This window comes from Pinus tabuliformis, chromosome 2_1 (assembly GCF_031772625.1).
Source record: "Pinus tabuliformis cultivar Carrire ecotype Pingquan chromosome 2_1, CPIR1, whole genome shotgun sequence".
In the NCBI taxonomy this organism is placed as follows: domain Eukaryota; kingdom Viridiplantae; phylum Streptophyta; class Pinopsida; order Pinales; family Pinaceae; genus Pinus; species Pinus tabuliformis.
In genome coordinates this window covers 165,301,514-165,328,799 of record NC_142299.1, presented here as the reverse complement: position 1 = coordinate 165,328,799, position 27,286 = coordinate 165,301,514, and the positions used below count along the sequence as shown (strand labels likewise).

The following is a 27,286-nucleotide window of genomic DNA, read 5'->3' as shown; positions in this document are numbered from 1 at the left end:
GGACTGTAGAAATCATACAGTCCCTACAATTTAATTTTTTGGATTTTATACATCCTTTTCTGAGAAGGACAAATTAAGAGAATGTTCATAAAGATAATCATGTTTTATTATCTACACTAGGCACACGTGTTAGGAATACTTATAGTAAGCACAAAATTAAAAACACGAGTCATATTTAATAATATTCTGGGACAACTGAACCACGAATACCAGTGTAATCATGCCATAACTGATAGGAAGAAATAGGATGACGAACTAGAAATGAGCCAAAAAAATCATTTTACATGCCAAGAAATATAACAAATTCTTTTCCATGGATAGACCAACACAATGAAACATGAATGTGCACTAAAGTGTAGAACAACCCAGAGAGATAGACAACAAATAAATAATGTTACAATATGTCGCTAGGAGGACTACGTTACAGACAAGATTAATATGAATTTCTAACAGAAATATCCAAATCCACAACCAGTTTGCCAAGCAAGGCTGCACACCCTATTCAAATCAAGGCTTTGAGTCATAGAAAATAAAATACATTATTTTTGTGTCTTCACACCGAATATCACACACAGGAAAAAATGAGTGGTAAATTATAACAAAGATCCTCTTCTAGTACATCAATCAGTTCAAATTTGAAACCCCGACACTTAGTGTCACCGAGAATATAATCGAGAATAACCCTTGTAGGGAGGTTCCTGCAATACCTACCTGGAAAGAAGGGAAACATTGTCAATCAATGCCGAATTTAAGCTGGAGCTCAATTAACAGGAGCAATGGAGGCACAACGATAATACCTGTATAGCATAAATAGTAAAGTATGAGAATTAGATGGAGACTGGGTTTTATTTAAAAAGGATATAAATATAGGAGGCGACAAACATAAATAGAATATACCTAGTGAATTGGGGAGTTGGGTTTCCCCTGCACTTGTAAGTAAAAAAAAAACGGAAAGCAAGAAAACCAACCGGGGAAATTAGAGGGGAATATAAACTGATAGGGGCTATTTCAAACCATTGCCCAAAAGAATATAGGAGGAATGTGGGTAAAAGACAAGAATACCAGGCCTTGGGGGTTAATATCTCGAAGAGACAAAAAAGAACTAAAATTAACCATTGAGAGATGTGGGTAGTAAACGATACCATGGCCACCTGGTTGATGAATCAAAACATTTCTTGTGTAGTAGTGGGAACGAATAAGGAAGGAGCAACCTCTCATGCCTTCGACTAGGAATGTTAGTCAAATAAAGTCAATAAAATAAGATTATACAGCCATTCATTTCAAGGGAATGAAAAATTATAACAACTACGTTTTCAGGAATCAACACTGTAAAGACCTTCAAAATGAATTGTTACACTAAAAAATGTCACCATGACTATTTACAGTTAGTATGGCTCCATCCACTGTCATACTATCCTCCTTGGCAAGTCTCATGCCTCTGCTCTTCATGTCAAACTTCAAGAAAGAGAAAAAAGTCATTTAAAGTCAATTATCTCTGGTACGCAGTTTCTCTTAGCCTTACCTGCGGGTATGCAACCCAAGTTCATAATACCTGCATACTTGTACGCTCTGTATGTAAAGGTGTGGGTGCGTACTCCTGTAAAGGTCAAAAGGCGCAAGTTTCACTCCAAAAAAGTTACTTGTGGTCATTTCTAGAGTCTTCTAGAAGTTTGTTTGACGTGTATGAAGCGCCTCCAGATGGTTCATGTATCCCTACCTAAGAGGAACTTATCCCATCAATAGGGGAGCTATCCCATCCAAAGAGGGGCTTATCCCATTGATGGTGGACCTGAATAACTTCTTCTAGAGCACTATAAATATAGGCATTGGGCCAAAGGGAGGAGAGGTTGAAAGCTAAACATTCCTAAGGGTAGATGCTGCTGGAATTAGGACTTCCTTGTAGAAACTTGTGAGGAGAGATTACCATCTTTACTTGTTTCCATTGGGAGGTGGGTGAGCTGATCAGAGTAAGGGAGAACTCTTGTGGACCCTGGGAGGAGCTTGCACAACACCAAGGCTCAGGTTGTAATGGTTCCTTTTGTTACCTTTTAATACAAATTAGTCCATTCTTCTCAACAATTTGTTATTTATGAGTTGTTTCATATACTCCTTGGTCTATATGTTAAATATGTTTTATTTTATGTGATATTCAGGTGCTATTTAATCGTTTGATTGTTAGTGAATGCAGGTTTCGAAGGGAAGGAGGAGCTCATCCGGATCAACGAAGCTGAACTACTACAACAGCGTTGGATTACAGGTAGGATCTAAACACTTGATTTCTCATATTGTAAAAGCATATTTAGGGAAGGATTTCTCTTATTTGTCTTGTTTGTCATTAGAAAGTCTTAGGCTTTCTAGGAAGGTCGGTTGTGTCCGCACTAACGACTCTTTCCACGTGACAAAATGGCGACTCCACTGGGGAATCCATGAATGTGTTTGAGTTCTTTTTGATTTGATATTTTGGTCTGAGAAAAATCGCTTGTTTTCTGATTTTTGGCTGTCTAACTATGTATTTGGGTGGGTTAGCTTAGAGTCAATTTAGTTTTTTATTTTTCTTAGCTTTGCCAGTAGTACGCAGTCTCTGAGTTTGACACAATGCGTACTTGTACGCACTGCGTCTTTGTGCACAGTGCGTACCCGCGCCTGTGTGAACAGATGACCTGCGTACCCCTGTCAATTTTGAGAAAATTTCCATTTTTTGCTTTTTTGCTCTTTAGATTTTGTTTTCAATTTTTTTTACTGCCCAGATCCATTAGTTTACTATCAGAGATCTTCACCTGAACTTGTCCTGTTAGTGTCGAGGGTTTTGGTGGAATTCATAGAGATTTTGCCTTAGGGTTTGATTTTTAAACTAGTCCTGTAGTGACTTTGGCGTTAGGGGTTGTCAAACTTTGGATCTCCTTGGTTTTGATCAGTCCTCTTAGGAATCGGGCCTGTCATAGAAGTCACCCTAGTGAGAGACCTACCTTTGTGTCTTCTCTTTGCGAATCTCGAAAAGTTTGTTTGTTAAAGCTTTGAATTCCATTCTTGAGAAAAAGAACAAAAAGATTTCGATTTTTTTGGTTAGTTTATGATTCTGCAGGAACTGATCCTTAGTTGCATTTTGACTGAGTAAAACATCCGGGAATCATCTTTGTAGGCTTTTTTCCTCATTATTTTTTACTTTTAGGTAAATTTACTTTTAATTTTCTTTTGAGTGAATTTGATTTGATTGTATTCGCTTTGTTAAATTCGATTTGATAAAATAGTCTTTATATGCTTTATTAATATAGAAAAAACACAAAAATTCTTTCGAAAAAGTTTGCTTTGGTAGCATTTGTAGACTTTTCATGGGAGAAAAATGAAATTTCGTAGAGTAATTAGTGGTCATGAGTTGTGTGTTTTGAAAAGATAAAGAGAATTGTTTCTTTGATTGTCTTTACTAAGAAAGTTGTCTTCTATAAAATTTGCATTTTCCAACTCTCTTAGTTAGGAGTTTCATTGAAAGAGAAAAGTAGTGTAAATCATCTCAGGTGCATCTTTGTAGTGGTTGTGAGTCGAGTCTACACACCACCAGTTTCATCTCCACTACCTTTTGTCTTTAAGAAAAACCATAAAATTAACGCTTAAAGTAAAATCAACTTAGTAACTTTTATTTACTAGGGCTCTGAAACACCAATTTAGATCAGGCTAGTGTCTTGGAGTAGGAGAGTAATTAACTCTCCAAGACAACAAAACCAAACAAGTAGCTTATCTTGTGATAGAATAAATCCAATTGTATCATTTGTACTCTGGGAAAGCTCCTCTTAAAGGAGAAGCACGAGCTCGTGTCCGAACCAGTGAGGGGATCAATCCTCCCTCGTTGGGAACGACGCCAGACACGCATGTATTACAAACGATAAACCTCGGATTAACCATTGTCGAGGAGCCAGGGGTCACTTGTCGGTAAACCTTGAATTATTGTCAAGGAGCCGGCAAGGGGATTGAGCTTGATACTCTGCCCTTGCGTGCTGTCGGAGTGTAGACTGTTCCCCCAGGTACATTTGTCACGGTTGGTAACCTTAGTGACCATTATCTTTAGGATTCTACCGAGGTGACGGTGGAGGGAAGATCCCACTGTACCTGGAGCAGACGTCAGCTAGACTCACTTGGATTTTCCGGGGGGTTCACTTCACTCGAGACGGTTAAAGTGGAGGAACTTGTGCCGGTCTATTCATTAAGCAGGTTGCCGGGGTAACTGTTCCACCCGCCACTTCTGTACTGAATCCGGCGATGTTGGGTTTCATCTCCAACTAGCGTTTTCGGTCTGGAAGGCTACTGTTTGTGCTTGGTTTGACGCCCTAGATTCTTTAGGCATGTGATTCAAATTTGTTTGGTTCTTTAAAGACTTTAGGCGGTTTGCTTTGAGATTTTACTTTGTTTGCGTGTGCAGTAGTTAAAAGTTTTTAACTGTGGCGGAATTACCGAGACAGTCCCGTAGACTTCGGGGCAAGTCTCCTGAGGTTGTTTCTGTGGCCGAATTGTTGAGGAAATCCCGTAGACTTCGGGGTGAACCTCCTCAAGAGGTCCCAAGTCATTACGAAGGTTTAAAGGTCCTTGTAACTCCTCCTAGTGGCAGTAGAGTAGGTTCACCAGAAGAAGGAGAGTCTTCGTTGGTAGTCCATCAAGATTACCAAAGTCTAGAAATAGGTTATAATCCTGAAGCAATTGAAGTTTCTGAGCTTGCTGGTAGTTTTTCATATACTAGTGATATAGGCGAAGAACTTGAAATATCTGAATCTGTTACTCCAACTTCTAGTGTACCAGATTCACCTAGGGTAGAAAGAGTCATCACCGAAAATCTTCCTACTGGTTTGATAGCTATTGAAGAACTTTCTCCAGAGGAAGAATTAGGTGTATCTATTCTTGAAGATCAACCTACCATTGATCTGAGAGAGCGTGAATCTATCTTTTACAGTCCTCCTAGACGTACTACTTGGTACCTTTCGTTAACCAATTATTTAGACAACTCAGGGGTTGCTTTTACTCCACCTCGTACTCATTTTCCACCTGGAGGTATTTATACTCCTGTAAATATGTCTGGTCAGTCGTCCGTGTTCACTCAATCTCCTGAATCTTTCTTACACGGCGGTCCTTCTGTTCCCACCAAGTATCAGTCACTTTCTGGTACCTTTGCGGGGGCATCTCCTCAACCCATTGATCATGGGTTATTAGCTGGAAACAATGGTAATAAACCGTTGGGTGTAGGGGAAATTTACATGATGTCAGGTTCCGTTCCCGTTTCTCAACCTCAAGGTGGCCAATTAACGCCTGGGGGGCAACCTCAAGGTACACAAATTGTGTCTGGGGGGCAGCCTCAAGGTCAGTATGTACCTATGGTGCAATACATGCCTCAAGGTCAACCCCAGCCTCAATATGTACCCCAAGGTCAACCTCAGTATCAATATTTACCTCAAGGGTATCAACCCCAAGGGTATCAACCTCAAGGGTATCAACCTCAAGGTCAAGGTCAACCCCAGTATCAGTATTTACCCCAAGGTTATCAACCTCAAGGTCAATACTCGAGTCAAGGTTATCAACTACCTCAAGGTCAGTCATATGTTCAAGGTATGGGAACTGTACCTTTCAGTTATCAATCCTATCCTCAATCCGGTTACAGATCTCAGTATCCTCAACCTATTACGGGTCAATACCCCGGAATGACAGTGTGGGATCCATCACAGGGTCAACAGGTGTTGCAGCCAAGTATACAGTTGGTACCTCAAACTGGACAACCCGTAGTTTCTGGTTCACCCCAGCAACCGCAACCTGTCCAGTCAAATGTTCAAACTTCTGTAACTTTGGTAATTACTCAGCCGCCAATTTCACCTAGTACTCCATCTCAAACGGCTGCTGCAACTACCGCAACATCTACCGCACTTACTTCTGGAGTATCAACAGCTCCGGTTTCTAATGTCTCTGCAACCACTCCTCAGACATCTTTACCGTTGTCCGGATCTACGATTCAAACCACGGTCCAGATGCCTGTAGGGCAGCCTGGTTTAAGTACTGTTGTAACAAGTCAACCTCAATTTACCTACCAACAGTACCACGAACAGTACCAATTCGGTCCTGCTGTCCAAAAACCGGTTTACCAGTATCAACCGTATCCTGGGTACACTTATCAACAACCTCAGCAACCCCAGTACGGTCCGGTTAATCCTGGTTTTCCAGGAGGATACAATATCCCAGATGCGATTCTTGTTCCAAGTTATCCTGGATATCCTCCTCCTGGGACTGGTCTTGTGACCCAGAGTTTTAGAGATCCTAACCGGCAGTTACCGTTTATCGCAACTTTGGATTTACCAGACTTGACGCGCCTAACGAACGATCCAATTCAATATCTTCCGTTCTGGCCGCCAATGCCAAATAAGTTGCCCAGCGATATACCCAAGTTCGAAGGTAAGTCTGGAGAGGATCCGTCCAATCACGTGATGACTTACCACCTCTGGTGTGCTTCCAATTCTATCTCGGATGATTCGATCCGCTTACGTCTTTTCCAGCGTACGCTCATTGGTCTCGCGGCCAAGTGGTACATTGAGTTACCACGGGCCTCTTTTTACAATTTTAGCCAATTAGCCACCTCGTTCCTAACTCATTTTCAGTTGCCGGTCAGATACGATAACGGCACGGAGCTATTAACTTCATTAAAACAATCGACCTCCACTTATATTTTCGATCATATCCATGAATGGAGACGTCGAAGACGTTTAGTGAAAGTTTTTATCCCGGACCAAATCTTAGCTGAATGGTTTGTAAAGTCATTATTACCGAAGATTACTGAACATGTAGCTAAGGCCGGAGTAGTTACTAAGGAGCAAGTCATTGCTCAAGCCTAGTACCTTGACTTAGTTTACACTCAGTCGGGTACGTTGCACGAGAAGATCCCAGATCTTCCTAAGTCGAATCAAATTGCTGCTGCTCCTTCGGGGTCTCATGCTGCCGATGGCATGATTGGTACGGTGAATACGAAAAGTAAGAAGAAATCCTCAAATAATTCTTCTCCAATAATAACCTTACCAGACTCCCCGACAAGAGAGTCTTCTCCTGAAATTACCGCCGACATTCACGCTGTAGAGTCATCTACGGCTAAATCAAAAAACGGTGGTAAGAAGAAAGGCAAGAAGAAGGATAAAGCAGACAAGGCTCCAAAGGAGAAAAAAGAGAAGTCGGAATCTAACGACGAAAAGCGCAAACCTCGCTATCCTTGTTTAATTTGTGAAGAAGATCATTTCACAAGAGATTGCCCTCATCAGGCAGAGGTTGTGAAAATCGTTAAAGGTTCCCCAACTCCTGCTGTTTTGAAAGATCCATTTCCAAAGCAGGAGAGTAAAATGATAGGCTCTTCCTCGAGTGCCAGTGAAGAACCCATATTGATGATGTCTCATGTACGGATTGCGACTCGATCGCAAGATTATGGTAGTAAGAATCCTGTTGATGGCAAAGAAGCAGAATCTTCTCATTCTCATCCATCAACCTCAGCTCCTGGTTCCGATCCACTACAGATCGAGAAACCTAACCCGGACTTGGTAATTAAACCACCCGCCAAGGGTATACTTCGAAAGTCTGCTTTCAATCCACATGCGAGAGCAGCTCAGAATTATAACATTGTTGAGGATTTAGCTGTTTCACCCTCAGCAATGTCGGCTTTGGAAGTGCTGCAATCATGCCCAGCACAATGAAAATTACTCTTGTCGGCTATAGGAGCTGTTGATATTCAGGACCCGAACCTGATAATCTTTGATCTAGAAAATAGTACACCGCATCTCCCTCATCAAATGTCTTTCCAGATTCCAGTGATAGTAAAAAACAGGCCCATTAATCGGACTGTAATTGATGAAGGAGCTTCTACGTGTATTATGTCGATTCAGTGTTGGAAATCACTTGGTTCTCCTTCACTGAACCAATCCCCGACGATTCTTAAGGCCTTTGATGGCCGTGGGTTCCATCCGTTTGGCATTCTATAGGATTTGCCTATAGGGGTTGAAGGAAAAACCGTTAGTCTGGATGTGGAGGTGGTTGATGCCCCTCTAGACTACAACCTTCTTTTGGGTCGCAGTTGGTCTTATGCTATGACAGTGGTCGTGTCATCGGTCTTTAGAGTTATAAAGTTTCCATATAATGGTAAGATCGTGACGATAGACCATTTGGCTTACTTTTCATCTGACCTAGCCTCTTCAGAGAGTATCCAGCATGTCGGTAAAACGACTATCCCTTACAAGGATGTTGGTGTAGGATTGGTTAAAGATTCCGGTTTACTGGGAACTTTTCCTTTTCCTGCGATCAATGCAGACCCTTCATTCGCATCCATTCATATGATTACTTCAGACACTATTATTTACGATGATCCTTGGATTGTCCCATCTGAATCTGAGATAGACTCATTCGGTAATGCAATGCCTTTGAGTCCATATGAAATTGCTTATGAGGCCGTGCAGTATTTTTCCGACTCCAGTTCAACCCAATTCGACCAAATGAATGTGGTCCGTGAAGAATCACTTTTCACATCAACCTCAGAACGGATAACGTTTCCTGAAGTCGTGTCATTTGACGAACAACTTCGCGAAATCCTAAGTGTAGACAATCTACCATGGGAAGATCTTCATCATAGATCTTCGTTTTTACCTGAGGGTGATGACTTTGAAAATGATTTTTCATCAATTTTTACAGCTGACTATGTCAGGGACGCTCAGAATCCCACGAAAAATCATGATTCAGAGTTGAATTTGGGAAACATTTCCCAAACTATTGCCATTGACATTTCAGTCAAAACCAGAGTTATTGAAAACATTCATATAGGTGCCTCGTGTACAAATAACGAAATTCAAACATACAAGGTCCTATTTCAAGAATTCCGCAACGTGTTTGCCTGGTCCTATGAGGAAATGCCAGGAATTGATCCCTCCATTGTTGTTCATGTAATCAAGACCTACCCGGACACTAAACCCGTTCGACAACGTCTGCGTCAGATACACCCTAGGAAAGCGGCTGCGATTAAAGCAGAAGTCGAGAAGCTGTTGAAAGCAGGTTTCATTTATCCGATCCCGTTAACGGATTGGGTATCGAATATTGTTCTGGTTAACAAGACACAAGGAACAATAAGAATATGTATCGACTATAGGGATATAAATCGTGCTTGTCCAAAAGACAACTATCCTACGCCCTATATCGATCAAATAATTGATGATTGTGCCGACAGTGAACTATTTTCCTTTATGGACGGTTTTTCCGGTTACAACCAAATCAATATTCTACCTGCCGATCAACCAAAAATGGCTTTCATTTGTCCTTGGGGGACATTTTCTTACTGCAAATTACCTTTTGGACTTAAGAATGCCGGAGCCACTTTCCAACGGGCAATGTATTACGCGTTTCACGACATCAAGCACATTGTGCAACCGTATCTCGATGATTTGCCTGCTCATTCTTTACATCGAGCTGATCACCTTGTCCACTTACGCGCTATTTTTATGAGGTGTCGGCATTATCGAATTCGGTTGAACCCACACAAATGTGTCTTCTGCATAGAAGTGGGACGATTGCTAGGATTTGTCATTTCAAAAGCCGGTATCCGCATCGATCCCTCGAAGGTCGAAGCTATCATCAAATTGCCTCCTCCTTCGAGTTTGCGCCAACTCCAAAGTTTGCAGGGGAAAGCAAACTTTTTACGTCGATTCATTCCTTATTACGCCGAGGTTACAAAGGGTTTCACCCGGTTGTTGAAACAAAACGCTCAATTTTCTTGGGATGAGATAGCTCAGAAATCTTTTGATGCGCTTAAGCACACGTTGACCCATGCACCGTTGCTGCATCCTCCCAACTACAACCAGGACTACTTTTTGTATCTCGCCACCTCCCACTCCACCATTGGAATGGTATTAGTTCAGGAAGATGAATTCGGAATGGAACATGTGATATATTATCTTAGTAGGACATTAAATCCCACTGAGCTAAAATATTCGCATGTGGAGAAATTGGCCCTGGCAGCTGTTCAGGCTGTCCAGCGATTTCGTCATTACATTCTTCTCCGTAAAACTACAGTGATTTCGGATTTCAACCCTATGATTTATATTTTGACAAAACAATTGCTAGGGGGCAAGTACTCCAAATGGATTGTTATCCTGCAGGAGTTCGAGAAGTCCAAGTGTAAGAAATCCTTAGTCTTTGCGGAATTGATGTGTGACTTCCCGCGTGCTGACACGGAAACTGTGGCAGAGGAACCCATTGCGGACGAATCTCTGTTTCTTATCAGCATTTTAGATCCTTGGTATGGGGATATAATCGTATATCTCCAAACCCAATCCTTTCGGCCCGAAGCTTCAAAGTCGGAACGCTGGAAAATTCGATTCCAGTCCCAACAATACATAATTATTGGAGATACTCTTTATCGTCGTGGGGCAGACTTGGTTTTTCGTCGTTGCTTAAATCATGAAGAGGCAGAAAGGGTTTTGAATGACTGTCATTCTGGAGCGTGTGGCGGTCATATGTCTGGGTATGCCACAGCTCAGAAGGTGTTGCGTGCTGGCTATTTTTGGCTGTCCATGTTTAAAGATTGTATCATTGCGGTCCGAAAATTCCACAACTGTCAAGTGTTTGATCGCAAGATGCGCGCACCACCTGCTCCTCTCCACCCTATAATTGCCGTTGGTCCTTTTGCTAAATGGGGTATCGATTTTATTACATGTAACCCTCACTCGGCCGGGGGGCATGCGTATATCATCCTTGCGGTTGATTATTTTACTAAGTGGGCCGAGGCGATGCCTATATTCGAGGCAAGCGGCAAGACAACAACGATTTTCATATTCAATCATATTATTGCTAGGTTTGGTGTCCCACAAGCGATAATCACTGACCATGGGCGCCATTTTTGGAACATTATGATGACAAAACTTATAAGCCAGCTTGGTTTACGCCATGATAGTTCTACTCCTTATTATCCTCAAGCAAACGGTTTGGTTGAATCCATCAACAAAGTTCTAGTTATCATGATCCAATGAATCATCGGTATTCATCGGTCGAATTGGCACAACATGTTATTTTCAGCACTTTGGGCGTATCGAACCTCAGTAAAAACATCAACAGGGTTCACTCCTTTCCAACTAGTTTATGGTTTGGAAGCAGTGTTACCCATTGAATGTGAAATCCCATCACTTCAAATGGCTATCGAATTACTCCCAGCTACTTCCAAAGAGGAGAAGCGTCTGTTATACTTAGCTAAATTAGATGAGACTCGACGAGATGCTGCTTTGGCAATCGAGACTCACGCAAAAAGGATGAAAGCTCAGTATGATCGTAACGTGACTCCTCGTAATTTTTCGGAAGGAGACCTAGTGCTATTAAATGATCAAGCTAACGATAAATTAGGTGCTGGAAAATTCGTTCCCATGTGGCATGGACCCTACATTGTCAAGCGAAAGCTAGCAAAAGGGGCCTATGAGCTGGTAGATTTTGATGGGGACTCTTTGGGTAAGCCCAGAAATGGACTTTACCTAAAGAGGTATTATGCTTAAATGGTGGGTATGGAGATTTAGTTAGTTCTAGTTAAGTTAATTTTCTTCCTAGCTGGTATTTTTGCTTAGTTTAGACTGTGTGCTTAGTTTAGAGAGTGTTTTTGTCGTTATTCTGGCTTATCTTGGTTTTACTCTTGATATTGCAGATTTCAACACCTCTCCAAACGTACATTGGATTTGCTGATGGTGCTTGTCGTAGTACACAGAATATCTCTTCCGCAGCTTGGGTTATCTATTCGCCCTCTGACGAGTTATTTTCTATGCATGGGGTGAGCCTCGGTCAAACAACAAACAACATTGCAGAATACAGTGCAGTGATTGAATTATTATCTGAATCTATTTCATTTGGGATTCGGAGTTTGATAGTGAGGTTAGATTCTGAACTCATTGTATTACAGCTTAATAGAGTCTACGCCATTAGAAATCCAGTGTTATTAAGATTGTTTTTGAGGGTGTGTCTCTTGGAACGTGAATTTGATTACATTGAATATCAGCATATTCCAAGGTCTTTAAATACATTAGCAGATGCAATGGCGTCTCGAATGTTAAATAGACATTTGTAACAATCATAAATGTAAATTTATAAACATTTCATCACACATGTTTAACAAAATAAGCCGGTAATAATGATATATATATAGATAGGAGTGTGTCAAAAATATACATCGTCTTCGATCATAGGTTGAAAAACACCTTATGATCGGCAAAAATGATAAGTACAAAAAAACAAAAATGTCATATGTGTCTACAAAAGTGACTAGCCAATCACTGGTGGTGCTCTCTATATGAGACCACTGCCTGCGCCACCCTACATAGGAACCTCCTGAAAGGTCCTGGGACTGTGACCACGTAGCGCTGAAGTCGGATAGGAATGTCATCTATAGTGGTCTCTGGTATACCCGCCGTCAGACGCTCTAGATCCTGTTCCAGCTCGGCTAAGGTCTCTGCGGCCGCATCCTGTGGGGCCGGTGCTGGTACAGCTGGTACTCTTCTCTCAAAAACCCGGAGATTGGCCGGAGGCCGTGGACCTACATCTGCATTTTGAAAATTTGTGCTGTCAGTTTTGAGACGATATAAAAAAAAAAAAAATAGATAATTTAAAAAACTTGTGAAAAATGAAGTACCTCCGTCGTCCCATTGTTCTCCCTGTGGAAGAACCATGTCCGGATCATTGCGAAAATCCATTCCGCCATAAGGAAAATCCTGAATCGCAAAGACCTGGCCCTCCATCCTGTGAAAGTAACCATCAGGAAATCGAACAACTGTTGCTCCCTCATCAGGATGCCGGGCCATTACCGCAACCCATCTCGTCAACTTAGGCTCCCGAGGAGCCCCAACTGGAACTGTAAGATGCTGGGGGATCAACATTGGAACTCTCTCTAGGGCAAAGCTCACAACTAAAGGCCCATATCCGAAGGTCTTCAGTTGTCCGTTCTTTTCCCTGGTTAGCTGGCCCTTCATATTGGCCAACACAGCATCGCACCAGTTGAAAACGGTGCCTTGGAAGCAATCTATAGCCATCCGCATTTGGGAACCAGTGGCTGTGTGCAAAGCGGCAGCGCCGCAAAGTCTGGTAACTGTAAAGGCAATTACCATAAGTTCAGGTCAGGATATGTATTTGATTTCTATCCCCTTCTCCTGGTTTTGATTGTTGCACCACTCTAGCCGGAGACTAGCAAGGGATTGGCCACCCGGCCTAGTCCCGAATAGAGAGAGTTGCTCGCCCCTGTTAGGCAACCGAGTGAGAAAGTATATGTCGGAGGACTCTATCTCGAGCTGGTTTTCTCCGATGTAAAAACATTGATCCTGAATATTCCACCTTTCAACCAGCCACTCTAAGAATGGCACCTGGGCCCTCATGCCAGGTATGGCCCAGTACTTGTAGAGACCGCATGCCTTTAACGCATCAATAGAAGGTTGACGACGTATTGCGGCCAAATCAACGTCTTCGTGTTCTCCTTCACGCCAATCTAGCATGGTGAGTGATCTACACACCAAAAAACAATGATTAGAATTCCTTAAACAAAATTTGGTTGGTTAAATTTGGGGTTTGGGGTTTGAAAATCTGCGTTTCACGGGGTACGCACCCCGCGTTCAGAAAACAGAGCGGCGGTACGCAGCTGTTCTGAAGGTGGGCTGCGTACCCCGACCTTTTTCCCATATACGAAAAAGTCGGGGTACGCAGGTCGCCCATGGGGCACCTGCGTCCCCCGAGAAACGGACTCTAAAACCCTAAACCCTCCAAAAAATCAAACTAAAACTTGAAATGAAATTCTAAACGGATGAAATTGAAGAGGAGGATGTTGTGAAATACCTGAAAGAGACGACACTCGATTCTGACGGTCGGATTCTCCGCAAAGTCCACGGGAAGTTTCTTGTCAAAAGCCCTTTTCTCGACCTCAACAGTAAAATGGTAAAAATGACATGGTAAAAAGTCTTTTTATAGGTTTTTTGGATGAATGAATGTTAAGTTTGTTTATTTTTCACCATGGAAAGATATTTTTCAATGTATTTTTGCCCATCTTAAACATGTATGAGTAATGTGTTGTTTTTGTGCAGGACAAAAGGACTTTAGGGTAAAATCATCATTTTTCACGAACCAAGACATCAGAGTCATCTTTTAAGCCCTTTTCTGACTCCTAAAAAATGAAAAGATTGCCGAGCGTTTCTTTTACACTCGTTAAAACGGAATTAAAAGACGGTCCCCTTATAGCTCTTTTCTGACCGTAAAAACAGGAAAAGATTGCCGGGTTTTTGTCGTTTCAAACTCGATACGGAAATAAAACGACGTGCCCTTGATCGCTTTTTACTTTTCAGGTCAGAGACACTAATCATGAAATTACTCCTTGGTCGCAAGACTAAGCGGTTCTCTCGGGTATTATTTTATACTTTTTCGGGCTTGGGAGACACAACTTTACGAAAAAGTTCAACCTGGAGTCTTCTTTAGTTTTTTCAGACTCTCTAAAATTGAAAAATGCCGAGTTTCTCCTATACTGGACTCGTTAAAATTTCACAGTAAAGGACCTGTTCGATTACAAACAGGAACGGACCACTCCTTCTTAGGGTCCGAATCTAAACTAAGTTGGACTCATCTGAAGGATGAGCTTATAATCAAGCATATGTTATCCTCCTCAAGCTTGTAAAAAATAAAGAGGTACTTGCCAGAAATGGTGGGGGAAAAGAGAGAAGAATGAACCGATTTGTTATCCTTTGTTACAGAAGAACCTTATCACTGCTCTTGAACACGACACTTTTCATTCACCTGGGTTGGGAAATCCTTTGCCTTAAAGTTGATCAAACCACTTTGAAAATCTTCAACCATTTCCGGGTATTAGCTTTGGGTAAATCGTCACCAAGCCATCTGTCATGTCGTTATGTGTTCAAGAGGTCTCTGCAAATAAACCATTCATATGCAAAATACTTGTCATCCATTTGACCATCCCTGAGTCAGTCCTTACAACAACATTTCTTCAACTTGAACAATGATTTCGTGTTGTGGGCTTGCCTGCGATGGGTCGCTTTCTATCGACATCAACACATTATCTAGAAAGATGACTTAGAAATCGTCAGTACCTTGAAGTCTGCATGCATCAATGGCAGGTTTCTCGCCTTTGACGACAGTTTACATCATTGACTGTCGATCAGAGGATTCCGTGACGTGTTCGACATCAACCCATTCATTCACATTTCATGGATTGTACTGGGTACTTTGAGAACCATTGACATTACTGGTGGTTTCTCTCACACTTGTTAACGGTTTACATCATTGACTGGTAATCAAGTGGTTTCTACCATGCTCGACATCAACTCATTTATTCGCATGGATAGAATCGTACCAATTCGGGAAGTAGAAATGAAGACCCTGGATCTAGTTTCCACCATCCAGGTTGCGAGGAGTTTTGTATTCATTATCTAGTAGACTTATCATAAACATATGGCTGCGTCCATACTATGTCTACAAAAGTCTATGATTGTGATGTACTGCAAAATCATTCTTGTATCAGAGCAGTAGTTAGATTGTTAGTTAAAGTTCTCAATCTGAGTATGGGAATGCCTACCTCAGCGATGATATCATCTTATATATGTATTTTGTGTTGAATATTTGCAGGTTCTGACCGGGTCCTCCGCAAGATACTCCTTGAAATGATAAAGTACTTCACCCTTCCTAGATCATAAAAACCCTAATCTACTACAGGCTTCACACTTTAGGGGGCAATCTGTTACACTAAAAAATGTCACCATGACTATTTACAGTTAGTATGGCTCCATCCACCGTCATACTATCCTCCTTGGCAAGTCTCATGCCTTTGCTCTACATGTCAAACTCCAAGAAAGAGAGAAAAGTCATTTAAAGTCAATTATCTCTGGTACGCAGTTTCTCTTAGCCTTACCTGCGGGTACGCAACCCAAGTTCATAATACCTGCGTACTTGTACGCTCTGTATGTAAAGGTGTGGGTGCGTACTCCTGTAAAGGTCAAAAGGCACAAGTTTCACTCCAAAAAAGTTACTTGTGGTCATTTCTAGAGTCTTCTAGAAGTTTGTTTGACGTGTATGAAGCGCCTCCAGATGGTTCATGTATCCCTACCTAAGAGGAACTTATCCCATCAATAGGGGAGCTATCCCATCCAAAGAGGGGCTTATCCCATTGATGGTGGACCTGAATAACTTCCTCTAGAGCACTATAAATACAAGCATTGGGCCAAAGGGAGGAGAGGTTGAAAGCTGAAAATTCCTAAGGGTAGATGCTGCTGGAATTAGGACTTCCTTGTAGAAACTTGTGAGGAGAGATTACCATCTTTACTTGTTTCCATTGGGAGGTGGGTGAGCTGATCAGAGTAAGGGAGAAATCTTGTGGACCCTGGGAGGAGCTTGCACAACACCAAGGCTCAGGTTGTAATGGTTCCTTTTGTTACATTTTAATACAAATTAGTCCATTCTTCTCAACATTTTTTTATTTATGAGTTGTTTCATATACTCCTTGGTCTATATGTTAAATATGTTTTATTTTATGTGATATTCAGGTGCTATTTAATCGTTTGATTGTTAGTGAATGCAGGTTTCGAAGGGAAGGAGGAGCTCATCCGGATTAACGAAGCTGGACTACTACAACAACGTTGGATTACAGGTAGGATCTAAACACTTGATTTCTCATATTGTAAAAGCATATTTAGGGAAGGATTGCTCTTATTTGTCTTGTTTGTCATTAGAAAGTCTTAGGCTTTCTAGGAAGGTCGGTTGTGTCCGCACTAACGACTCTTTCCGCGTGACATGAATGATAACTCACTTAATTCCTTAACTAGGGTAGGGGACGAAACCTTGAACTCATTCTACGCCTGTAACTGGCGGCATAAACCACCTCTCTACAAAAGTTTGTGAAATAGGGGCATCAAGGATCAATAAAAGAAAAAGGAAAACAAAAAAACTGGTATCATTGAGTTAAAGAGATCTTAGGGATAAAGGCGAAATGACAAAGAAATTACCTGGTATGCCAACCCTTCCCTCCTTGCGAATGATTTGCTATTAAATGGGTGGAATATCCATTCTCTCGAACAAAAAAATTGTACTGGAAAGGAAGTAAACATGAAGGAATTAATCAATCTAACCCAGAGGGCATAAATAACAAATGAACTGTGAAAATCAAGTAAATAAAATTAAGGTGAGAGCTATCACTTGAGAAATGGAACATTTTGAGAACAAGCAAATCCCACTGTTAAGGGGATTACTCTAGTCTCCCTCAGTTGAACTGTAGCACAGATAGATTAGGCTAACTATTATAGGGATGGAAGAAGCCAGAGTGGTAAACACAGTATTCAACTGTGGTACTAGAACGATCTCGGGGATATGAATAGAGATGAGCACAAAGACAGGGGGAAGTCATGCCCTACGTTAACATAAACATAAAAATTCCATATGCCGAATCAATACCGAGAACTCTGCGTTGATCCCGTCGGAGAGAATCCGTGCAACAAATGACACAATAACCCAGAATTAGGGTTTAGAGGAGAGTAGGGTTAGAATACCAGAGTCATCATGTGGCCTTCATGAGAGGAACCAATATATGGAAGATTCTCGTTGCTAGATGAGTTTCCTAAGGGAAAAATAAGGCAGGTGAAGGGAGTGGTCTCCATGTGAGGATCACCGACATGGAGAATTTCCATTGCTGGAGAGAATTCCCAAGAATGACAGATGCATGCTAGTAATGAGATAGCATATGTGAAGAGCATCATAGTAAATACTTTAATGAAAATCATTAAGATCTGCGGTATGATAGCGAACACCTTTACTCATTATACTTAGGTGAAAATCATGGAGATTAGAATAACATGTAGATAACCTTTATTAACACGCTCTCTTAAGAAATACAATAACCCCACTGACTATTAGATGGTGATACTGAATATGATGTTAGGTGTGAACCTCACATAACTTATCAGAACCCAAAGAACCTATGAAAAGTATGCATACCCTATTTTCCCTTAAGTTTTGTCAATATTAAATGGACATTATATATTCTACCTTAACCATATGTAAATAAGAAGTTAAATAAGGGTGATGATTATATATATATATATACTATGAGACCGACCTACTTCATGTATGAGATCTAAGGGTTCGGTGTATAAGAGGGTGGATGCATGGATATACATATATGTACATTAGAATAATAGACATAGAATGAATATCTTCATCACAATGGAGCAAGGATTTTTTTTTTTAAAGAATGAAGGTGCATGACAAGTGGTATTAGAGCTTAGGCTCAAATTTTGGGCTTATTGGGCACTATTAGGATAGGAGTAATAAAGACTATTTATACCAGCTATCATGGGAGATGGCTGAAAAAAAAAACAAAAGACAATCTAGTTCTTAAACCATAGCAGACACACACATGGTTAGATGCACCCAACTTTTAAGGAAATTTAGTTTCCTAAAGGCTGTGGAGACAATTTTATAACCAGTAAGAATATCATTTCAAAATGAGAATACCCGATAGATGGGATACAAAATAAAATAAAATTTGGTAAGCAGTGAGCAAATAATAAGTAGTGAGATAACAAGGTAAAGAGGGAAAACTGGTTGGACTTCTAATGAAAACTAGCCCTATACATAGGGGTTGGAATTCAAATCTATTTGACAAAAGAGAAGTACTTTCCTCAAGAAGTATGGGGAAATATAATAACCATGGAAATGGGTTGATTAATGAATGTGGAAGAGTTAACAAGTATGTGTTGAATATGCTGAAAAAAAAAGGATTGTAAAACTGGTGTCTAGGAAAACTAAACAAGTAGGAAGATACTAATAGTGAAAAATCAATGAAGAAATTATCAGTTTGGAACTGCAATAATCAAATGGACTAGTGCATAACTCTTAAATAATCCCATCTTGAGTACCAGTTGAAGGAAAATGGTCATAGAAATTTTGTAGGATTAAACTTATTATTGTGAATCTATTATAAACTTCCAAGCCTGGAAGATAAATGAATTAAAAAGGAATAATGAGATGGTGAATGGTAAAAATCTCATTGGATAAAATAAGAATGAAAACTAGAAAATACCAGAGTAGTCTAACCAAATGATAAAGCTTTGAAACATGATTGTAGAGGGTACAACAACACCATGGAAGAAAATCTTTAAACTTAATATATATATATAGAGAGAGAGAGAGATAAAATTTGTCGAGAATAGACGAAAACAATATTACTAATGTACTTGCACAAAGTATAAATATGTCACTACCAATTGACTAGTGCCAGTTGTTAAGTTCCTATACCAATAGGAGTCATAATTTTGAATGATTAAGGTTAAGCCTTGTAATATTGTACATACCTTTGCTTTCTGCAAATGTTTTCCATATTAAAAAATTAAAAATTGTAAAGAGGGTATGTCTTAAAAGAATAATCAAAGGACAAAAAGAATAAGAAAAGGTCAAAAAATGAAAATATATGAACCCCAAAAACAAAAGAGACCATGAAAGTGTGCAAGTCAAAATGCCACTACTATTTAATTTTATGCATAATAATGATTGTGTGCAACTTGTTATTCATGCCACAATCCATGGTAATCAAACTGCTTAATCTTGATTATACCACGCTTTGAATTTTATGTTTATTGTTAGAGAATAAAATATGACCAAACAGTTTAATCTTGGCAGATCATTAGATAGGTAGAGAAAATAAAAGGAGCTCATCAGTTTAATCTGAGCCCTTGGATGATATAAGGTTTGAATTAGATAGTCTACTTTGTAAAAGAAAAAGAATTGATAAGGGTTTGCTAGCTTAAATGCACCCAAATAAAATGAAGAAAAAATGGTAGGGCGAGTAAATGGGTAAGTAGAAGAAAGGTTGCAGAAATATCAAGTGATTACACAAAAGCACTTATGTCATGTTTAAATACATCTTTCAAATGTGCATAAGAAGTAAACAAAGAAAGGACAATGGTTTACAACTTGGTTTATTTAACATCCCCTCAGTCATTTCACCCCTCTACTTACTAATTTCCCACAAATAAGTTCTAGTACTTTAAATCCTACAAGTCAAAGAGGCTCAGAGCATTTCTTTGACTTTTGGAGGGACCGGACCCTCGGCTTGATGACTTATGGACAAAAAGTGTTAGAATCCCTTTCATAAAATTCATCTCCCTTCATTTCCCCTCATTAGCCTAATAAAACCCCTTTTCCTAAGGTTAAACTTCATTTACCTAGGAAAAGTAACCCCCCCCCCCCCCACAATTAAACATATTTCATCCAAAAACCCACAATAGAATTTTATCCTAAGTATTGATTGTATGTAAAGCACAAAAATGTTACATGTTACATTATGCTTAAAGGATATTACCCACTCCGCTCATTTCATATTAATTTCTAATTTTATTGTATAAATCCCTTATAATTACCTTTTTCCCGTATTAATTAATTCATTTATGTAAAAAACCCAAGCCCTAGTTTAGTCATAAGTTATAAACTTTACCCCATATCCTGACAAAAGTTATTAATCCCGTCATCAACCTCACCCGATTCCCTAATCCCGCGATTAAGCCCTGCCCGATCACTTAACCCAGGATTAATTCCTAAACTAATCCCATACCACCGAAGATTAAACCTATGGCCCCCCCCCCCAAAGCCTTTCCTTTATCTCCCGTGCAATTCCCTCACCCGACTCTCGTTTGATCATTGGCCCCCTCATCCGACGGCCTACATCCATATCGGTCGAACCCGATCGCCGACCTTTACCCGCCTGATAAGGCAGTTTTTCTCGACCCCCCGAATGCTATGTGTAACACTCTAAGATAGATCAGGTGACCCCTCCCGAATATCACCCGTGCCACAAAAGCAGTGCAACGACCCTCCAATACCGCTTCCCCGCTTAACTAAAAAAATCGCCAATTGTTCATTTGTAAATGAACCTGCCAAAAGCAATCGATTTTCTATAAAAGGCCAAAAAGCCCTCATTTCGCCCTTTTCACTCATCTTCTCTGTAAAACTGTGAAAACCTGTGCGACTTTTGCAAACTCTGAATTGACCAACAAAACTCCAAATTCGCTCCAGAAGATGCTGCAGACAACCCAATTGACCTCCCAGTCTGTACCAGAACCATACAAACCTCTGCAGCTGTCGCGAACCATCAATTTGAAGCCAATTTGCCCAATTCCAGGTATTTCACCATAGAATACCACTCCCTGTCCACATTTGGAAAAATCCATCCTGTTAAGTATTTTCATTAAGTCAAATTAATTGAAAATTACCTTAAATTTAAAGAAACTTGCAGCCAAACCCTCTGATAAGTTTCCACTTTCCATTGAAAACCTTTGAATAAACCCCTAACGCCTAATTCAAATCCACAAGAACTGAATAATGGCTGCTCCTGTTGCCATGGAAGTTCGACATGTGACGACTCCACATTTAGACCTCGACCACCTTCCCCTGGCTGACAGGGACTTCCAAATAAAAGATACTAATGCATCTTTTATTTGGGAAAATTCATTGCTTGAGCAGAGACAACTACTTGAACCATTGAGGTGACATTGGCCTTTGGGAGTCCAATTTACCCAGGTATCAGTTCCCCCAAGTACATTTCTTCCCAGAAATTGTCCACATGTTCCATGCATGCTACGTCCCTAGCCATATAAATATCATGTCTCATGACCAAAAGGTTTTGTTTACCATCACAGCTGAATCCATAAATGAAATGTTGCATTTACAACCAGGACCCAATCTAACCCCACTCTCAATTAGGGATCTGATAGACCAGTACACCAAGTTAAATCCATTTAGATTGTCCCAGTTACTCCAAGCTTTCATTGTGGAAGAAAAACACCTTCCTAAAGATCCCCTCCATATATGTTAGCCATTTTCTCTACCAGGGGCAAGCATATTGTGACCATGATATCATGTATTTTGGGCTACACTACAAATGAATACATTGATGAACTTATACTTTCCTTCATGTCCATTTATACCCCAGGACAACCTCCTGTTGTTTGTACAACTATGCTGAGTTTATAGCTGATAGGATGCGTGAGAAGTTTACTAGAATGAGAAATGAAAGATTGTTTAAATACTCCTCTATCCTCTATCATACGTTCCTGTACTACCAACCAGACATATTTCCAGAGCTTGATACCGAAGGCAGCCCAGGTCTGTCATTTTTTGGACCCCCATTACTCCACAAATTTGGATCACCATACACTTATTTAGATTTTATAGACTCTTTTGTGCATCCAGTCATGACTATGCTTACAGGAAATCCTCCACCTAGGATAAATCGAGAGATAAAAAGGGTCCTCCAGCTATCAAACAAACCAAAGTGGGAGATTGGTACCTGTACCAAAACCACAGAGATAAGGATCTACAGGTGCCAGCTTGCACCATATAAACTACCCAAATACCTCCCCATGAGGTTATTTGCTTTAAATTATTATAGGCAAATAATGAACTTAGATGAAGTAAATTTTGTTTCAGCCAAGAAGAAAACCCAGTTCAGAGTCAAAGATCAATTGGGCGCTTTTATCTGTAATTCAAGAGAACCAGGGAAGGAAGCATATCACATATTGCAAGAAATAAAATTCCAAAAGAGTTTCATGTGGAGATATGACCCTCAGGGATTCATGACCAGACGTAGGCAAAAGGCCAAATTGGGGCCTTACATTCATCACCCCATACTTGAAATAGAAGCTTATGCCAATCAATCTGAGTGGTTGGAGAACACTCTTATAGATAGAGAGAGTACTGTTACACAAAAATATTGTCACCATGACATTCTGCAGTCAGTGTGAGTCTATCACCACTCATACTATCCTCCTTTGCAAGTCTTAAACCTCAACTCTTCATGTCAAGCCTTAAAAATGAGAGAAAGTCCTTGAAAACCTCTAAAACTCTGGTTTCACACTTTCTCTTAGCATTACCTGCGGTCCCGCACCCCTTGGTCATGTCACCTGCGGACCTGCCCGCTCTGTCTCTAAAGGAAAGGGTGTGGACTCCTGTAAAAGTAAAAAAGGTGCAAGTTTATTATTAAAAACTCACTTTGGGTTAATTCTGGACGCTTCTAGAAGGAATCTTGAGGTGGTAAGTTCCCTCCTAGGTGGTTCATGCATCCCATAACTAAAGGAGCTAACCCCTTGATGTGAGGAGCTTATCCCTTTGGAAGAGGACTTTATTCCTTTGAAGGTGGACCTGGTAACTTCCTTCCTCTGCAATATAAAATGAGGCATTGGGCTGGTTGCTAGGGAGGTTGAAGGCTGAAGATTTTTTAGGGTAAATGCTATTGGAATTTAGACTTCCTAATTGAGATTGAGAGGAGAGATTACATACCTTTTGATCTCATTGGGAAGAGTGTGAAGCTTGTCAAAGTAGAGGAGATTCTTGCTGGACCCTGGGAAGAGCTTGTACAGCATCAAGGCACCAAGGTTTCTTGACACCTAATCCTCAGCAGTTGGGTGAACCCGGAACGTGAACAGTCATCTAGAAGATGAAATGATTAGTCACATTCATGTATATAAACTATAGCTACCTAATGAAATATACGAATCAGATTTTTGCCTAATCTGGAGTTACTCCTGGTCTGACATGGTATCAGAGACAATCCTAAGAATAGTCGTAACTCCTCTCATTGATTCTCTGCGCATGAATACCTGAGCGCTGCCTCTATCCTGCATCTCATTGATTCTCTGCGCATTGGTTTCGCTGCCTCTCCACCCCTGAAAAAGGCTCAGATGCCAGCATCCATTTCGTTGCCTCTCCACCGCTGCCTCTCATTGATTGTCCTGTGCATCTGCGGGGTAAACGTTTCCAAGCAAGTCTTTCTTGCTGTCCGAAGAAACCCGCTACCAGAAAAAAAAAAAAAAAGGCCTCTGTCATTTTCCCTGAGGCCGAGGCCGGACTGTATTTTCCTCACTGGTCCTTAGCTGTCTCTGGCTGTGGAGGTTCGTCCAAGTACTTGAATACATTGTTTAAAACAAAGTAGTCCTTGTCCTGAGGAGCAAGGAAGAAAGACTGTGTGAAATTCCGTTTTAGACCATCTTTTCCATTCAATATGCCCGAGAGTCCATAGTCTTTATCTCTGTTATATAGTCACTATAGTCTAGTGAGATAATCTTATCATTTATCACCGCCATGGTTGTTGTATAGCTCATCTCTCCATTTGGTTCTGGGCGGCCAAGCTTGCTCGAATCCTGATAAAACCTGAATACAATTTGGGGCGACTGGTGGAGAACATGGTAATATTGATGCACAAAGGCGTTTCCAACCCCTGAGTCAGGAGGGACAGCGACAACTGCTGCAGGGTTCACTTGCTGGGTCATCATGTTTCTGAACCGATCTGTTGAAGCAACTTTTGGACGCACTTAGTCTTCAGTTTGGAGATCTTTGAAACCATCTTTTTGCATGCACTCTTGGCGTTGTTGGAGCCGACTTGTCGCGAAGACTTGATACCATCTTTGGAGCTGTATTGAGAGAGCACGTTGAAGCATTTTTTTTGAATCATTGTTTGGGAGAAGATGACATGTTGCGAACAGCATTGTAGAGAGAAAGCGGGGGTGCCGAGGTATTTAATCCAATATGTTTTGTTATAGATTGCCTAAGCAGGCTTCCAAGTCTACTTACAAAAGCCATTGTGCCCCTTCAACATGCAAAACCCAGAAGTGCTAATCGGCCCTCAGCACGATTACTTCACTTAGAAATCACCGAACTGAGACCAGGACGAAACCCTGCTTAAACGCTCGTTGTCGGAATCTATTTCTCCCGTCTTGTATCGGGCATACACTCCCTCCACGAGCCCCTTGCCGGATTCGAGGCCGTCCTGCTGGTTCTCTACACCAGTGAAGTCAAAACGTTTAAAGTATTTATATATTGCGCTGCTTTCAAAATAGTGATATATTAATACAGTGAAATGATATAGTCATATACTGCGCTGCTTTCAAAATAGTATTGCATATATATTGAAGTGATCCCTTGAGCGTTTTTTTTTCAAAACATAGTAGTATTGCAGTGATATAAGAAATGCTAATGCTTCTATCAAACGTTAGAAGAAAATAAAGTGCATAAGGCTGTGACATAAGGTTTTTATCAGCAGAGACATTTTTTTTTACAGAATGCATTCAATCATCTCTATGGTAGGGATAGTTCTCACTGGCAAGGAGAACTATCCTAAATGGTCCCGGATGATCAAACACACCCTCATCTTCAATGAGTTGTGGAAGGGAGTGTGTGTCGGACAAGGAGACAATGGCCCAGTACAGCCTACATCAGACAAAGAGCTCGTCATTTGGGATAACAAGAACAACAAAGCATATGCATTAATTGCAGCATCTGTAAATGAAGAAGTAAGTCGCCATATTTCATCATATTCAACTACCTTTGAAGCTTTACAAAAGCTCAAAGAAATCTATGACTCACATTCTGCACTTGAAGTTGTTCAGCACATGATTAAACTCTTCACTCTTGAACTGAAAAATAATGATCCTCTTGCTCTTGCATCTGAAGTTAAATCCATAATGCATGATATCAAATCCACTAAAGTTGAGCTGGATATCCCTCTTATTGCTTTTCTCAAGGAACTCTATCCTACTTACTCCAATTATCTTGAGTCTTTACAAGCAAATGGAAATCTTAAAGATATAACCTTTGACTCTCTTGTGAAAAAGTTTGCTGAAAGAGAGAAAGCCTTTGGAAAGAAGACAGTCCCTGAATCTTCTGAAGAGACTGTTTGCCTTGCTCATAAAGAAAAGCATCCTGCTCAAGATTCTACAAGACGAAGAGGTGGACGAAAAGGAATAGGAAGATACTTCAGAGGCAGGGGGGGCAGACATTCTCAAGGAGAAAAAGCAGATCTGCATTGCATTCACTACAAACGAAATGGATCACATGATGCTTCTACATGCAAGCTACCATGGGACAAAATTGAGCAGAAAAGAAACCAGCAGAAAGGTAAAACTGATGATACAGACAAAGGTAAAGCACCTGAATCCGCTCACTATATTGAGGCACAATGTAACATTGGAGTAAATGAAGATTTGTTTAATGCTTCACTTGCTTCTTCGAAAAATGATTGGTTGCTTGATTCAAGAGCAACCTGTCATATGACTCATAGGAAAGATTTTTTTGAAGATTTCACTGACAATATTGATGGAGCTGTATACTTTGCAGATCAGTCAAAAATCAAGCCATCAGGGCTTGGCACAACCAGGCTTAAACTGCCTGGTCTTCCAGACTTCCTTCTGGACCATGTTCTATATCTCCCACAGCTCAAGAGAAACTTGCTGTCCCTGGTCCACATCCGCCAGCAAGGTCACTCCATTCATATGTTTGATGGCAAGCTTGAGGTAAGAAAAGCATCTGACCACTCACTTGTCATGAGGGGTATATAAGAAGAAAGGCTTCTCAAACTGCAAGGAACCTCTGCTCATGCACAACATTTCTCATATATTTCTCATCATGAAGAAGGTACACTTCCATCAAGTTTATTATGGCATGCTAGATTTGGACATTTAAACTATGACATTCTCCGCTTATTGAAGAAAAATGGTGTTGCTGGTTTGCCTACAATTCCTAGGAAACATAAGCAATGTGATGCTTGCATTCTAGGAAAGCATAGCAAACAGTCTATTCATGATTCACATTCAAGAGCACATAGGAAGCTTGAACTCATTCATTCAGATTTATGTGGTCCGATGCCTGTTCCTTCTGCAAATGGAAATAAATATATCATGACATTTATTGATGATTACACCAGAATGTGTTGGGTTTATTTATTGAAGAACAAATCTGATGCTTTTCAAACATTCAAGAATTTTCATAAATGGATTGAAAATGATGCACAATCTCATATTGGGTCTATTCGCACTGATAATGGAAAAGAATATACATCAAATGAATTTGAACACTATCTTCGCCAACATGGGATTAAACATCAAACAACTGTGCCTTATAATCCTCAACAGAATGGTGTAGCTGAAAGAATGAACAGAACAATCTTGAATATGGTACGATCCATGCTTTTCTTCAAAAATGTAAAGATAATGTTTTGGGCTGACGCTGTTCTATGTGCTGCATATATAAAGAATAGATGTCCATCTAATGCTATAAGAAACAAGACTCCTTATGAATTGTGGTATGGACATGTTCCTTCGGTAAAACATCTCAGGATCTTTGGTTCCACCTGTTATGCTTTGATACCAAAGGTACATAGAAACAAACTTGGTGCTAGAAGTCATAAGTGTATCTTCCTGGGGTATTCAAACACATCTAAAGCATACCGCCTCTATGATGA

The 27,286-nt window shown here is 40.5% G+C and overlaps 1 pseudogene; it reads right to left on the bottom strand.

Annotated features, from left to right (window-relative positions):
- LOC149199243 (conserved oligomeric Golgi complex subunit 2-like) overlaps positions 1-27,286 on the bottom strand; it is a 69,607-nt pseudogene that overhangs the window by 24,195 nt on the left and 18,126 nt on the right.